The sequence below is a fragment of the Ahaetulla prasina genome, chromosome 2 (genome assembly GCF_028640845.1).
Source record: "Ahaetulla prasina isolate Xishuangbanna chromosome 2, ASM2864084v1, whole genome shotgun sequence".
Lineage (NCBI taxonomy): Eukaryota > Metazoa > Chordata > Lepidosauria > Squamata > Colubridae > Ahaetulla > Ahaetulla prasina.
This window is the reverse complement of record NC_080540.1, coordinates 248116063-248130317: the sequence shown is the minus strand read 5'-3', so window position 1 is coordinate 248130317 and position 14255 is coordinate 248116063.

Below are 14255 nucleotides of genomic sequence, written 5' to 3'. Positions count from 1 at the left end.
CCATCTCTGCTAAGTTTGCTACTTTTAATGTCCATTCTTCAATAGTAGGCAATTGTTCCTTCTTCCAGTATTGCGCTACCAATAGTCTAGCTACTGATATTAAATTTAATATCAGTTTAGTCTCTATTACCGTACAATCCGTAATTATACCCAGTAAAAGCAGAAGCCTTCTTATAGCTATGGATTATGCAACTCATTCTACAATATTTCTTAGCTCTGTTTTCTTAAGTCTTCCTCTTCCATTGATTGTACTTAGATTCCTGGGGATAGTTAATTGACCATAAAGAAATAACCAGAATACATGAAGATAGCTGGGCAAAATGATAGTTCCTCTGAAGTTTAAACTACTAGGTATTTTTTAAAATAGGAGAACAAGCTAATTGACTACTAAGGCAGTATATTGTTAGAATTGTGAAAAGGAGTCACAGAATCATGGGATTGGAAAGGACCTTGCCAAGGGCATGAATTCTCACACATCCAAACAAATAGCTGTTCAATCTTAATAACTTCAAAGTTATAACTCCCATAACATTACTTATTCAAAAGTAAATAGTTTTCTCATCATTTCCTTCCCTATTTTGAACTGCATTTCTCTTCTGTACCATACGCCATCTCAGTATGGGCTTCTGATATTTTTTTTCATTTTGTGAAAAGAGATACAAAATAGGAATTAAACAATTCAGTCTTCAGTCAGTTTCTATCACTACCATCTTCTACAATTGGCAGATAGATTGCTTCCTAGACTGTCCTCCTGTTGTGCACTTTTTGTTATTTTGTTCGTTCGTTTGAAGCTTCCGATCATTAATCATAGCCTCCTTGATCATATTCTTATAGATTCAGCCTATTGATATTCTGCTTTGATTACATGCTCCTCTTCTCATTTTTAAACTTATCTTTTTTTGTTTCTCAAAAATATCTTTATGAAAAGTTTCATCAGGTTTCATCATCTCCCATTTTATTTCCTCTTTGATATCAGTTATGTTTGGGGTGTAATGGTTTCATTTTTAAACCTTTTAAACTTTTCTGTACCTTGTGAATTGTTTTTCTTTTCTATTCAGAAAGCAATCTCCTCCATCTGTTACAGAAGAGCTAGTTGTTCCAAAAAGCCTCAGTGCCACCTGAGTGAGGAAGTCATCATGTGTAGAGTTCAATGTGCGGCTCTAATGAGCTTGAAATCTGATACTGGGATATCACTGGGATATCATGTGGAAGTCTTTGCATCTACACACTTCTTTGCTTCACACTGTTGTGGTGTAGTTGTTGATGACCAGCCAATCACTGTCATAGAGCAATTTACAGAAGACACATTATTCACCGGTACTTGACTCTTGTGTTCTGTACATGTTTATATCAAGGCTAGGATAATTAAGCCAAGCCTTTTGGTTTCTACATATTTCCCTCACAGAAACACTCTTGCTACTCCTTGGAAAAGAAATAATCTGGCCTTCTAGGGAGTAGATTCAAACTAGCAGGGATTCATGGAGTGCTGTCAGTGAACTGTGACAACCTTTGATCTTTTGCCACTACAGGATTTGTTTGTTTTGGGGTTTTGTTGTTTTTTGCAAACTTTCAGAACTGTTTTCCCTGGTTAAGTGATCATGCCAAATTGCCTGAGGAAATTCTGTAATGCAACCTGAAAGCTGCATAGTTTTCTCTGTGGATATGGACTTTACTACATCATTTAACAGAAGAGAGTTTTGAAAACCTTCTAAAAGTATTGCATTAAATGATTGTTCTACACCCTGTTTTAAATCATTTATCAACAATGATTATGGTTCTAATAGCTGCTGATATAATAAGTGACATATCTTACAATTGTATTGTATAGTACTATATTGTATTAAGCTGTACAATAAGTAATTGCTGAGTAGTGGGTTTTTTTTCCTTGTGGCTTTATCGATTTCCAGCTTTTTTGTGCTTTCAAAATTAAATTGTTTTAATAAAGGATGTTCCCATATCTCTCAACATTTTGGTTTTTCTTAATCCTGCCTCGAACTTGAGAGCTGCAACTGTGCAAAGCAGTCTTTCATTGTGATATACTTCATGTCTCACTGGTGATATAATCAGTGTCTACTTGTCACAGGTGCCAAGAAGATGGCCCATTATAAACCATGTCAGCAATTGCTTCAGCACCTCCAAACATAATTTAAAAGCTGGCAGCTTTGTCTTGTTATAGGACAGCAACATCATTCAAGAGGAAAAGATATCTTTTGGCTGTGCAGCTCCTAGTTATCCAAGAAAATCTTACAGTTCATCCTACTTTAAACACCAAGAAAGACAGAGTTTATAAACTCAAGTAAACAGCGTTTTTAATAAATAATATTATTTATTATTTAGACTTTTTAATAAAAGTCTAAATAATAAATAATAAATAAATAAATAATATTCAGTGAAATTTTAGATCATAGCAGGATTCCTTTTTTGCAGGAATTTCTACTCAATATGGAATATTACAGGATACTTCCACTCTTGTTCTTAAAAAAATTAATGGGAATCCATCTTAACCAAGACTTTGCCCAATATTATACCCATTTAAGAGTTGTGAAGGCCTTTGGCACTTTCATTTGGTCTTACACACAGAATAATTCTCTAGGAAAATAAAGTTTTGTTTCTCTTTACAAGAATTCAAATGTATTACAGAATCAAAGACAGCATTGATTAATTCAGTACAGTGATTATCATAGCTTAGAATTTGACAAATAAAATAAATATATAATCAGTTCCTAAAGATTCCTTCATCAATATGATGATAATGCATACTAGTGTGAAAATATATTAAACTACCAACATACCAAGCCTTGACAAAATAATTATTTATATGGGGCAACTAGGCAAGAAGAAATGAATTGCATTAAATATTTAGTTGGACATTGGGTACATTTTCTTTTACTCTATTTACCTAATAATATGTGTTTCTTTTTCTGTTCTTGAATTAAAATGTGATACAGTATTCTATTATTTTGCAAATATATCTATATTTCAATTATCTTATAAAAATGTATAATTGATATAATATATATCCAGTTACACTTCAGAGACAACTTTCTGTCTGCTACTATTATTTCACTTAAGGTCTTCTTAGAACTGTTTATGATTTTCTAGATAACTGTTATAATGTATATTTTAAAAAAGTACACCTTCAATGAATGGGGCTGTAAACATCTCAAATTATTCAACCTATAGATTCTTCCCTAACACTGAAAAATATTGCAGAGTTCTTTCATTCTGTATAATTCATTTTAGGATTTGAAATCTTTCAAACACATTATATTTAATAAAAATAGCAATTACTCTTAAGAATTTCTAGCTCTTTCTGTGAATCTAATTCATACCTTTCCATACTGCTTTGCCAGATAAATATATGTAGTTTTTAAGAACAATACATTGTACATTTCCTTAACTATCATTTTGTTACAAATAAATTTCTCCCAATGCCAGTTCTTAAACATAAATTTTAATGTGGTGTGGAACATTCTTTAGTCATTCTTTAGTCATCTGGCAAACTGCAGTTTGGAAGAGACATGGGAAAAGTAATCCATTAGGTAGCTGATGCCAGAAGTATAGTAACTGCTAAGGTTTACTTAGTCCTTGTCTGCCCTTTACTGTTTACACAAGAGAGAGAAATGGAAAAACATCCTTGCAATGAAGAGAAGAGTATTCTCTCGGGCATCATATAATATTTTAGAGTTTTGATGGAAAGACACAGTGCCAAACAGCATTCCACCTTTTAACTCTTTTAGTCAAACTGCTTTTAAATACCGACCAAAACCAAATGCATTCCTAGCCTCAAGCTTTGTAAGTACAATTCGCTGCTTCTAGCCATGCTACATACTTGGATCAATTTTCCCCTCACTATCTTTCTATGGACTCAATATCCAAATCCAAATTAACCATGTTATCTGTGGGCGATCACATTTGTTTCCTAATTTCTTCATTCCATATCACTCCTGGTGTCTTTAAAGGTTTAGCCCTTTGCTATTCTATATTCTCATCCATCCTTCTTCAATGGGAACTAGATTTTTATTAGACTCTAAACTAGCATCTACTCAGGTTCTTATCCACAAAGTGAGTACAAACTATCTCCATGCACCTGTAGTATGCATGGAGATAGTAAGATAGGAAGTACCAATGAGAAGCTATGACTTAGAGCAGGCTCATCACAAGCATGCTAAACCACATTACATTAAGTACATTTATGAGAAATTCCTTTTTTATGCTATAAAGATTGGTAAAATGATAGACATTACTGAAATATATTCAGTGTTTCTTCCAAGAGGAAAGTTAACTGTGTGTATGTGTTTCAAGTCTCATTTGTGATGAATCAATGCATAATTAAAATAAGTTTCAGTCATTACCCAGAAGTTGAAATGATGAAATATTTTTTAAAAGATCAGATTTCCTTGTTTATCCTTCCTAATTTGTCCTCTGTATAAAATCTATGAATATGATCTATCATTGTATCTTGCAATATAGGGAACAGATGAATTCTGATCAATCATAAAAATAAGAATACACTTTTATTGTTCCAGTTTAGTCTGAAGTCACTGTATTTTTTTCCCAATCAGTTCTTTTGATATGGGATAATTAGTCTGATTTAAGAAACGATGAAGCTTCCGTGCACTCAAGCCTGTTTTGCTATAGGTATTTTTTTTAATCTATAGATTTATAATGTTTCATTTTATCTTAGGTAAGTGTACCAAACAAAAAGTCTTTGGGTGTGAAATCTGATTAAAGGTAAAAATTCCCCTTGGACATATGTGCTAGTTGTTCCCGAGTCTAGGGGATGGTGCTCATCTCCATTTCAAAGCTGAAGAGCCAACACTGTCCGAAGATGTCTCCGTGGTCATGTGGCCAGCATAGCTAAATGCCAAAGGCACACGGAACACTGTTAACTTCCCACCAAAGGTGGTCCCTATTTTTCTACTTGCTTTTTTACGTGCTTTCGAACTGCTAGGTTGGCAGAAGCTGATACAAGTAACAAGAGCTCACCCTGTTACGTGGCACTAGGGATTCGAACCTCTGGAGTGCTGACCTTTCAATCGACAAGCTCAGCATCTTAGCCACTGAGCCATCATGTCCCTGAAATCTGGTTACATTAGGCTTATATTCATGAAGTTTTCTGGGCAACATTTACACAATGTGCTTTTAGAGTAGGGAATATGGAAAGAACACCTTGCAATCGCCAGAATGAACTTTTCCTCCTATTTGTTTTCTCCCCTCTGAGGTAGTCTGAAGAGCATTGCATCACATTTGTTTTCAAAGTGAGAGGAAAATGCTGAGCCCCAGAATGTGGGGGAGAAGAAAGGAGGAATTTATAACTGAGGGAGTGAAACAACCATCTGGAGGATTTCACCATTCCAATAGCAAAGAAGCTGAAAGAAATATTGGCCAATAGCTTCACCAGTATACCAGCAACACTTGAGAGGTTGTAGATAGTCAGCAGTTGGTAAAACCAGGACAGGCTGAGAAACTGCCAAACTGTTCAGTTTAGCAGCCATTTAAAATAGTGACTGACAGAACAAGCCAACATGCAGATGGCTAAATGATGACTAGAGATTTTGATATAAGCTATATATAGATATAAAAGCTTGCGGTGGCTCAGTGGCTAAGACACTGAGCTTGCTGATTGAAAGATTGGCAGTCCAGCAGTTTGAATCCCTAATGCTGCATAACAAGGTGAGCTCCCATTACTTGTCCTAGCTTCTGCCAACCTAGCAGTTCGAAAGCACATAAAAATGCAAGTAGAAAAATAGAGACCACCTTTGGTGGGAAGGTAACAGCGTTCCATGCACCTTTGGTGTTTAGTCATGCTGGCCACATGACCACAGAGGTGTCTTTGGACAGCGCTGGTTGTTCGGCTTTGAAACAGAGATGAGCACTGCCCCCTAGAGTCGGGAACCACTAGCACATATGTGCTAGTCTTTATATATAAATATACATGGAGATGACACTGGAAGGAAAAATCTCAAAACTGCCTCTTCTTTTATTTTGACCATGTCACATAGGAGAATTCACTGGAGAAGCAATTATGTTGGAAGAGTATTAACAAAAGGAAACCAGGCCACGATGGCTGGACACCATCAAAGCTGACACCAGCCAGAGCATAGAACAACTCAAAGTAGTGCAAGATCAGAAGATGTGAAGAGTCTGACCTGCCAAGGGTCAGACACGACTGAATGGATATCATATATCTGTATGATGATGCTACTAGTTATCCATGGTTTAGGAATAGGATATAGACACAGATGTTAGTATAAGCATAGGATAATGTAACAGAGGTTTATTAATAAGTGATAATGTAGATATTAGAAGAGTACATAAAGTTTATTCATTTTTTATATAACAAAAGCCTCCTTGCAAACACAAGAATGTGATAGAGCTTAAAAATACAGGTTGGATTCATATAAGGTATGAAGTCAAAATGTAGTTAATTCAGAATTCATGTATTATGTGAATTCACTCATAAAGTTTTGCAATTGTGAACAAAACCATTATAGCTTGTTCAACATTCTTTGATCAGAAAGCAGCTTTTGGCTTAGCATGAAAAATTAGAGACTTCTGCTTTTCTCTCAGGTTTTCCAAATAAATACCCTTTCATACATTTTGTACAAAGAAAGCTTTTTTTCTTTACATTCAAATATCTCAGTTCTAAGGGTTTTCCAAAGTTGCTTTTTAAATCTCTGCACTATGTAATCTCATGTGATAATCAATGTTTGGCAGCCGAGCTGATTTAGCTTGGACTCTTCTTCAGCGGCAAGCCAAAAACCAGAGAAAAACAAATCATGCTCTGAAATGCTGTGTCTCCCCAGTTGCATTCATTTTGCCTCTTTTTGCTGCCTGATTTTGGAGCTCTTAACAATTCTGACAGTTAAGGAAGCTTGAGTCCATTTGCAGCCTTTCCTAATGGAACTTTTTTATTTTGCACACTACCAGACAGTTAAAGAAAGGGGAAGACAAGAAGGCAAGCAATTCATTTTCTGTTTCTTTAAATAATGATTACATAATGTTCCCCCTCAGTGTTCTGATGTCCGTAGCAATGAAGCGAACTTCAAACTGTTTTTGAAGATGATCTGTGGAAGAAGAAAAAAACAAGCTTATGGAAATATGCAAAATCAGACCAAAGCAGTTTAAAATTTATCGGATAACAAAGGGAAACACTTTTTTCATTCCGTAAAATTACAGACAATGAATGGTTCTTTTCAACTTATCACAGATGACTGCACTTCATGCTTTAAGTAGTCAGCTCTTATAGCAGTAATTATTCATTTAGCTTGCCTTGTTACAGCAGTAAGAGAACTTTGATAGCTAGACTATGATGGGAAAATGAACTGCCAGTGAAGTGTAGGTTTTCCCTCTCTGAATAATACTCTGAATACAGGCTTAAACCTCATATGTTTAATGAAAAGGGGGGAAAAAGAAAGAAAATCCTTATATCCAACCAGGTGCTTTTCCTATTAGATCAAAATTTCAGATATGGTATTTGACTTCTATAGCATGCTGGCTAGATCTGTGGTTGTGGTTATGATCCCAAACATCTGGAAGACACAAGGTTCAAGAAAATAATAGTATATCCAGTGGTGGGATTCAACCATTTCCCATCACTTAGGAAGAATCGGTTGTTAACTTTCTGAGCAGTTTGGCAAACTGGTTGTTGGAAGAAATCATTAGGGCAGAGAACCCGTTGTTAAATTACTTGAATCCCACCATTGAGTATATCTGAATGCAGTGGAGCTCAGAATGGAAGAGAATGGAAATGTGCATGCAATCCCAGCTTTACTTCTCTTTATTCTCCACTTATTCAAGCTGGTATTCTGAATGAGAAATGTTTTCATGGTTTGTATAAACACCAGGACAGATCTTTAATAAAGTAGGGATCTAAAATTGCACTGATAAATGCATTTAAATCTAAACAAATACAAGTAGATTTCTCTAAAGATGTTCTATTTAAATGTGTGATAGTTGGAGAAAGCATGGATTAGGAGTCTACATGCACAATCTTATTTTCTCCCAAGGTTGAGTTTCTGCTGGGAGTAATATTGATATAGTGTCTTCACTATAATACTGAAGATTTTATTAGGGTAACAAAAGCAAATTTCCTAGAGCTGTTGGTCATTCATAATGTTTCTTTACATATTCTACTAGAATTAAGAAACTGATGTTATTGAACAATAGCTCTGCGACTTATAGAAGTATTCTATAAATCAAATTCTGGTGAATGTGCAGCATATCAAAAAAGCTGTATGCAATATTGAATAATGTAGGGTTTTATATTCCGTACACTGTGCTTTTTTTAAAAAAAAATCCTTGTAAAATTGGTCTCTATTTGTATCCTTTCATTTTTTTTACTATTGATTGACTGAATTGTGAATTGCAGAGCTGTATACAATGTTGTTTAAAAACTTTAAAAATTAAAAACATATTAATATTTTCAGAATTTGATTATCCTATGGTTAACACATGGGAAGATTCTTTATGCCCCAACAGAAAGAGAGAATACTTAAGATCTTAAAAGACCCTGCCTTTCACATTTACAGTCTTACTTTTAATTTCATATTGAAAATTTGGATACATTTGGTAGCATTAACATCATGTTGTTGCCATTCCTACTGTGGTTTGTGGCTGTCAGCCCTCTGTTCCTATCATCAAAATTAAATGTTTGCCCAAAAGTTTATTTGCTCTTCAGCTAGATCAGAGGTCGGCAACCTTAAACACTCAAAGAGCCACACAGTTCCTAACCAGAAGCCCCCATTCAATTCTGGAGCAGACAAGAAGTCCAGTTCCCCCACCATAGAGACTCCTATTGGTGTGGCGTCCTTTTTCCTCTGCTGATTGGAAGTCCAGTTTCCCCACCATAGAGTCTTCCCCTAATGCAGCATTCTTTTTCCTCTACCTGCTCTAACCGAAATCCCTATCAATTGTGAAGCCAACCAGCAACAGGGAGCTGCAGCAAAGGGATAAAAGAGCCACATGCGGCTCCAGAGCTGCGGGTTGCTGATCCCTGAGCTAGATGATTGCTTCTTCAGTAAACTTTAATGGTGGCTTTGTTACAAAGCAGCTACAGTACTGTAGCTTCCTGGAAAGGGATTTGTTCACTCATTGAGTCATTAGGCCCTCAGATGTTCAATAGGGCCATTCTGGTCAGTTCAGGGTGACAGAAGTTAGGTTCAGAAGTAGTGATTAAAACATCAGGCCAGAAAGTGAGAGTCTATTTATTTTAGTCCTGCTTCATTCATAAAACCAGCAGGGTGATCTTGGGTCACTTATTCTCAAGGAAGGAGTCAAGGGAACACTACTTCCAAATAACCTTGCCATTAAAATTGCAGGTACTAATGCAAGAAATCACCAGGATTCAAAGAGACAAAAGAAAAACAAGTTTCTTTCATTTTCACAATGAAATGAAGGGGAGGGGAGACCCTTCGTTTATCAATACAAAGTTCTTTCGAAAACTTATCTGAAAATATATTCTGCTTCCTTTTGAGCTTAGATCAGACCATGCTGTTATGTATAGGATTTTACTCATAATATCTGCTAGCCAATGCATAATTTGAAAAAAAAAGAAGAATTCAAGTTCTTTTCCCATTTTGATCTGTTTGTTCTGATTTTAGAAACTGAAAGCTCTCCAGAATAAAATCTTCACTAGGCTACATCAACTAAATAAAGTAATGATGCTTGAAGTTTTTAATTAGGGCTCTTCTAACCAATCTTTAAGTTTTCTTTTAATTTCCTTCAACTGACATGGTCATAAATTAATGTGTTGCGTTCAAGCACTGAAAAGTAGAAAAAACAAGAATATAACTTACCGTATATACTCGAATATAAGCCGATCCGAGTATAAGCCGAGGTCCCCAATTTTACCCCAAAAAACTGGGGTAAACTGGGGACTCGAGTATAAGCCGAGGGAGGGAAATGAGGCAGCTACCGGTCAGGAAAGCCTCCTCCTCAGCCGAGAAGGCTGGCGGCTCCCCCGCCCCGCCCTCTCACTGCACCGGCAGGGCTTCCCCGCGCTAATGCAAAAGCCCGCCAAGTTTGCACCATCCGGTATAATGTGAAAAAAAGAAGAAAAAAAAAACTCGAGTATAAGGGGACGTTTTTCAGCACAAAAAACGTGCTGAAAAACTCGGCTTATACTCGAGTATATACGGTACTTTCATCAAAGTTCTCATTTACTCTTAAAATGAAGGCTTTGTTTAGTTCTTGTTCACATTTCACTTTGAAATAAACTGACTGTACCTACAGCACAAGAGATTGAGGCAATTTTGAACCAAAAACTTCATTTGACTATAGGAAATGGAGCTACATCCTGTCTGTTCAGTGAATTTGTCATCACTATTACATTTATCAATCTATTTTTTATATATATTCTAGATTTATTTTTGAGGCTTAGAACACAGAGATGGTTGGTTAGCTCATTTGAATGAGCTCACTTGACAGTGAGCAAAACAAAAATATAAATATTTTCTTATGTAATAAGATATTTGGAACAGATAAAGAATATATAGGTCTTGTCTAAATTAATATAAATTAATTCCCTTTTGTTCAGCTACCTCAGGGGTGAAATGCTCCCGGATCCGACCGGATCGCACAATCTGGTAGCGATGGCAGCTGCTGGTTCGGAGGACCGGTAGCAAAAATCCCTGGCCCCGCCCCCCCGCCTCTGCTGAGCCACCCCACCTGCAGAGGTTTTTTTTTTTACTTTTAAAAGCCGGTTTTGCTTCAGCTAAAACAGGCCTTTAAAAGTAAAAAAAAAAGCCTTTGAGGATCCCGCCCCTCGGGAGCGGCAGACTTTAAACTTAAAAAAAAAAAATTAAAGTCTCCTCTGGGGATCTCACCTGAGTTCCTCATCAGCAGAACCTTACTTGTACATGTTTTCTACAAGTAAGAGTAGAGATTCTAGGGCACTTACCTGATTACTGATGAACGCAGGGCCACAGCCCGAAAGCAGTTTCAGTTTCAGCCAGACAGAATCAATCGCTCAGCTAATCTATTTCCTTAGTGATCAACTGGCTGGCTTTGCTGGCTGAGGAACTCTGGGATTTGAAGTCCACAATAAAATAATAAAATAATAAAATAAAATAAAATATTTGTGCAACTTTCTGAGATTTGGTGTGTTTCTGTAGTGTTTCACTCGAACTACACAAACACACAAAATCTCAGAAAGCTGTATGTGGCATATTGTGTGTGTGTGTGTTAGTTGTGTGTGTGTAAAGTGTGAAAGTTGGTTTTTGAGCTTTTTGTGGCTGTGTGAAGTGTGAAGTGCAGCTGCTTTTACATTGTGTGTGAGTCAGTTGTGTTGTGTTGTGTATGTGTAAAGTGTGAAAGTTGGTTTTTGAGCTTTTTGTGGCTATGTGAATGTGAAGTGCAGCTGCTTTTACATTGTGTGTGAGTCAGTTGTGTTGTATTGTGTGACTGTAAAGTGTGAAAGTTGGTTTTTGGTACCTCTTATTGTTTTTTTATACTTTGTTTATTATTTTTATTATTTATTGTTATTGGCCACGCCCACCCAGCCATCTGACCACCAAGCCACACCCACCAATTAAGCCACGCCCACAGAACCGGTAGGGAAAATTTTTAGATTTCACCCCTGAGCTACCTTAAGTAGTATCCTTTTACATCACACTTCCTCTATAAATTTTAGTAATGCCTTTGTAATTCTTTTTGGGTCTCCTCTTTAAAGGAGATTGGTCTTTCAAAGAAGAAAGTTTGTCAATATACTTGTAGACAAGAAGTTAACCATAATTGGTGATTAAATGAACATTGCTTCACTGAAGATGCATGGGTTGAAGGTTAATGAAGGTGGAAATATAGCTTAAATAACTGTCAATATTAGAAGAGGATAGCAGACAAGATTTCTCAGAAATTTATCAAATAAATCAATGATGAGATCCCATAAGGATAGTACACAAGAATATAAAGACAGACTGGGCAGTGGTTAAATACATGCTGTGTCAAAGAAACAAGACATCAGACAAAACATTTTTCTAGACTAGAAAGCTCAGAGATAAGAATCTTTAGCTAGAAATAAATAACAAAATAAATAACTTGTTTATTTTAATAATTTTCCCAAAGAGCATAAAACTCATCTGATTTGCATTATAGATTGGGGGAGTCCAATGGACAACTGTTTTCTAAATAGTGCCTTCCCAATAATGTGACATCAACTGGTAGCTGATGTGCAGATTCTCATAAAATAGTCGAAGATAATTCTTACATATTGACAAAATGACTACTATAGTGGTTTTGATTCATCTAATTTTTCTGTAAATGCAAGTCCATTACCTTAGGGGTCCCAAACTTCAATCTATGGAAAGGCATCAGGGCGTGGCATGTCAGAAACCAGGCTGCACAAACAAGCAAAGCCCCATCTGCAGGATGTAGGCAGCATGCAAAACTACGCCCCCTCTGTACTGTGAAAAAAACTCTCTCCATGGAAGCAATCCCTGGTGCCCAAAAGGTGGGGGGCTGCTGCATTACCTGACTCTCCACCTGTCATTATGGCCCTCTAAGACATGTCCCATCTTCCTTCTTCCTTCTTCCTTCCTTACTTCTTCTCTGAAGCAATTTTGTTATTCGTAACCTTGTGGCTCTGAGTCAGCTATGAAAAGAAACATTATATTTGGAAGATGGTGCTTTATTTATTTTATTTTATTTATTTTGTCATAACAATATATGTAGGTATCATACAAAAAGATTATATAATATATAAATACATATATGAGTAAATATAAGGAGGTATAAGCACATATGTATATAGGAAGAAGAAAAAACAACAACAACAGGACAGGAACGGTAGGCATGTTTGTGCGCTTATGCACGCCCCTTATTTATTTATTTATTTATTTTATTAGATTTTTATACCGCCCTTCTCCCGAAGAACTCAGGGCGGTGTACAGCCAGATAATAAAAACCCACAATATACACAGTAAAACAAAACTAAAACCGAACATATTACAAAGATGGCGGAAATTTAAAACAATTTAAAACCCTAAAATTCATAAATAACCCCAATTAAAAAATTTAATAAAAACTTTTAAGCCAGTCCCGCTTGAATAAATAAGTGCGTTTTCAGCTCACGGCGAAAAGTCCGAAGATCAGGCACTTGGCGTAAACCAGGGGGAAGTTCGTTCCAAAGCATAGGAGCTCCAACAGAGAAGGCCCTACTTCTGGGGGCCGCCAGCCGACATTGTTTGGCGGACGGCACCCTGAGAAGACCCTCTCTGTGTAAGCGTACGGGTCGGTGGGAGGCATAAGGTAACAGCAGGCGGTCCCGTAAGTACCCGGGCCCTAAGCCATGGAGCGCTTTAAAGGTGGTAACCAAAATCTTAAAGCGCACCCGAAAGACCACAGGAAGCCAGTGCAGACTGCGCAGGAGTGGTGTTACATGGGAGCAATGAGTTGCTCCCACTATTACCCGCGCAGCTGCATTCTGGACTAGCTGCAGCCTCCGGGTGCACTTCAAGGGCAGCCCCATGTAGAGAGCATTGCAATAATCCAAACGGGAAGTGACAAGAGCATGAGTGACCGTGCATAAGGCATCCCGGTCAAGGAAGGGGCGCAACTGGCGAACCAAGCGTACTTGGTGAAAGGCCCTCCTGGAGACGGCCGCCAAATGATCATCAAACGACAGCCGCCCATCCAAGAGGACACCCAAGTTGCGCACCCTTTCCATTGGGGCCAATAACTCGCCCCCAACAGTCAGCTGCGGTTGCAGCTGACTGTACCGGGGTGCCGGCATCCACAGCCACTCCGTCTTGGAGGGATTGAGCCTGAGTCTGTTTCTCCCCATCCAGACCCGTACGGCTTCCAGACACTGGGACAGCACTTCGACAGTTTTGTTGGGGTGGTCTGGGGTGGAAAAGTACAGCTGCATGTCATCAGCGTACAGCTGGTATCTCACCCCAAAGCCACCGATGACCTCACCCAGCAGCTTCATGTAGATGTTGAACAGGAGAGGTGAGAGAATCGACCCCTGAGGCACCCCACAAGTAAGGCGCCTCGCGGTCGATCTCTGCCCCTGTCAACACAGTGCGATCGTCGGAGAGATAGGAGGAGAACCACCGATAACCCGTGCCTCCCACTCCCAAACTCTCCAACCGGTGCAGCAAGATACCATGGTCGATGGTATCAGAAGCCGCTGAGAGATCTAATAGGACCAGGGCAGAGGAACAACCCCTATCCCTGGCCCTCCAGAGGTCATCCACCAACGCGACCAAAGCTGTCTCCGTGCTGTGACCGGACCGGAAGCCGGACTGGAACGG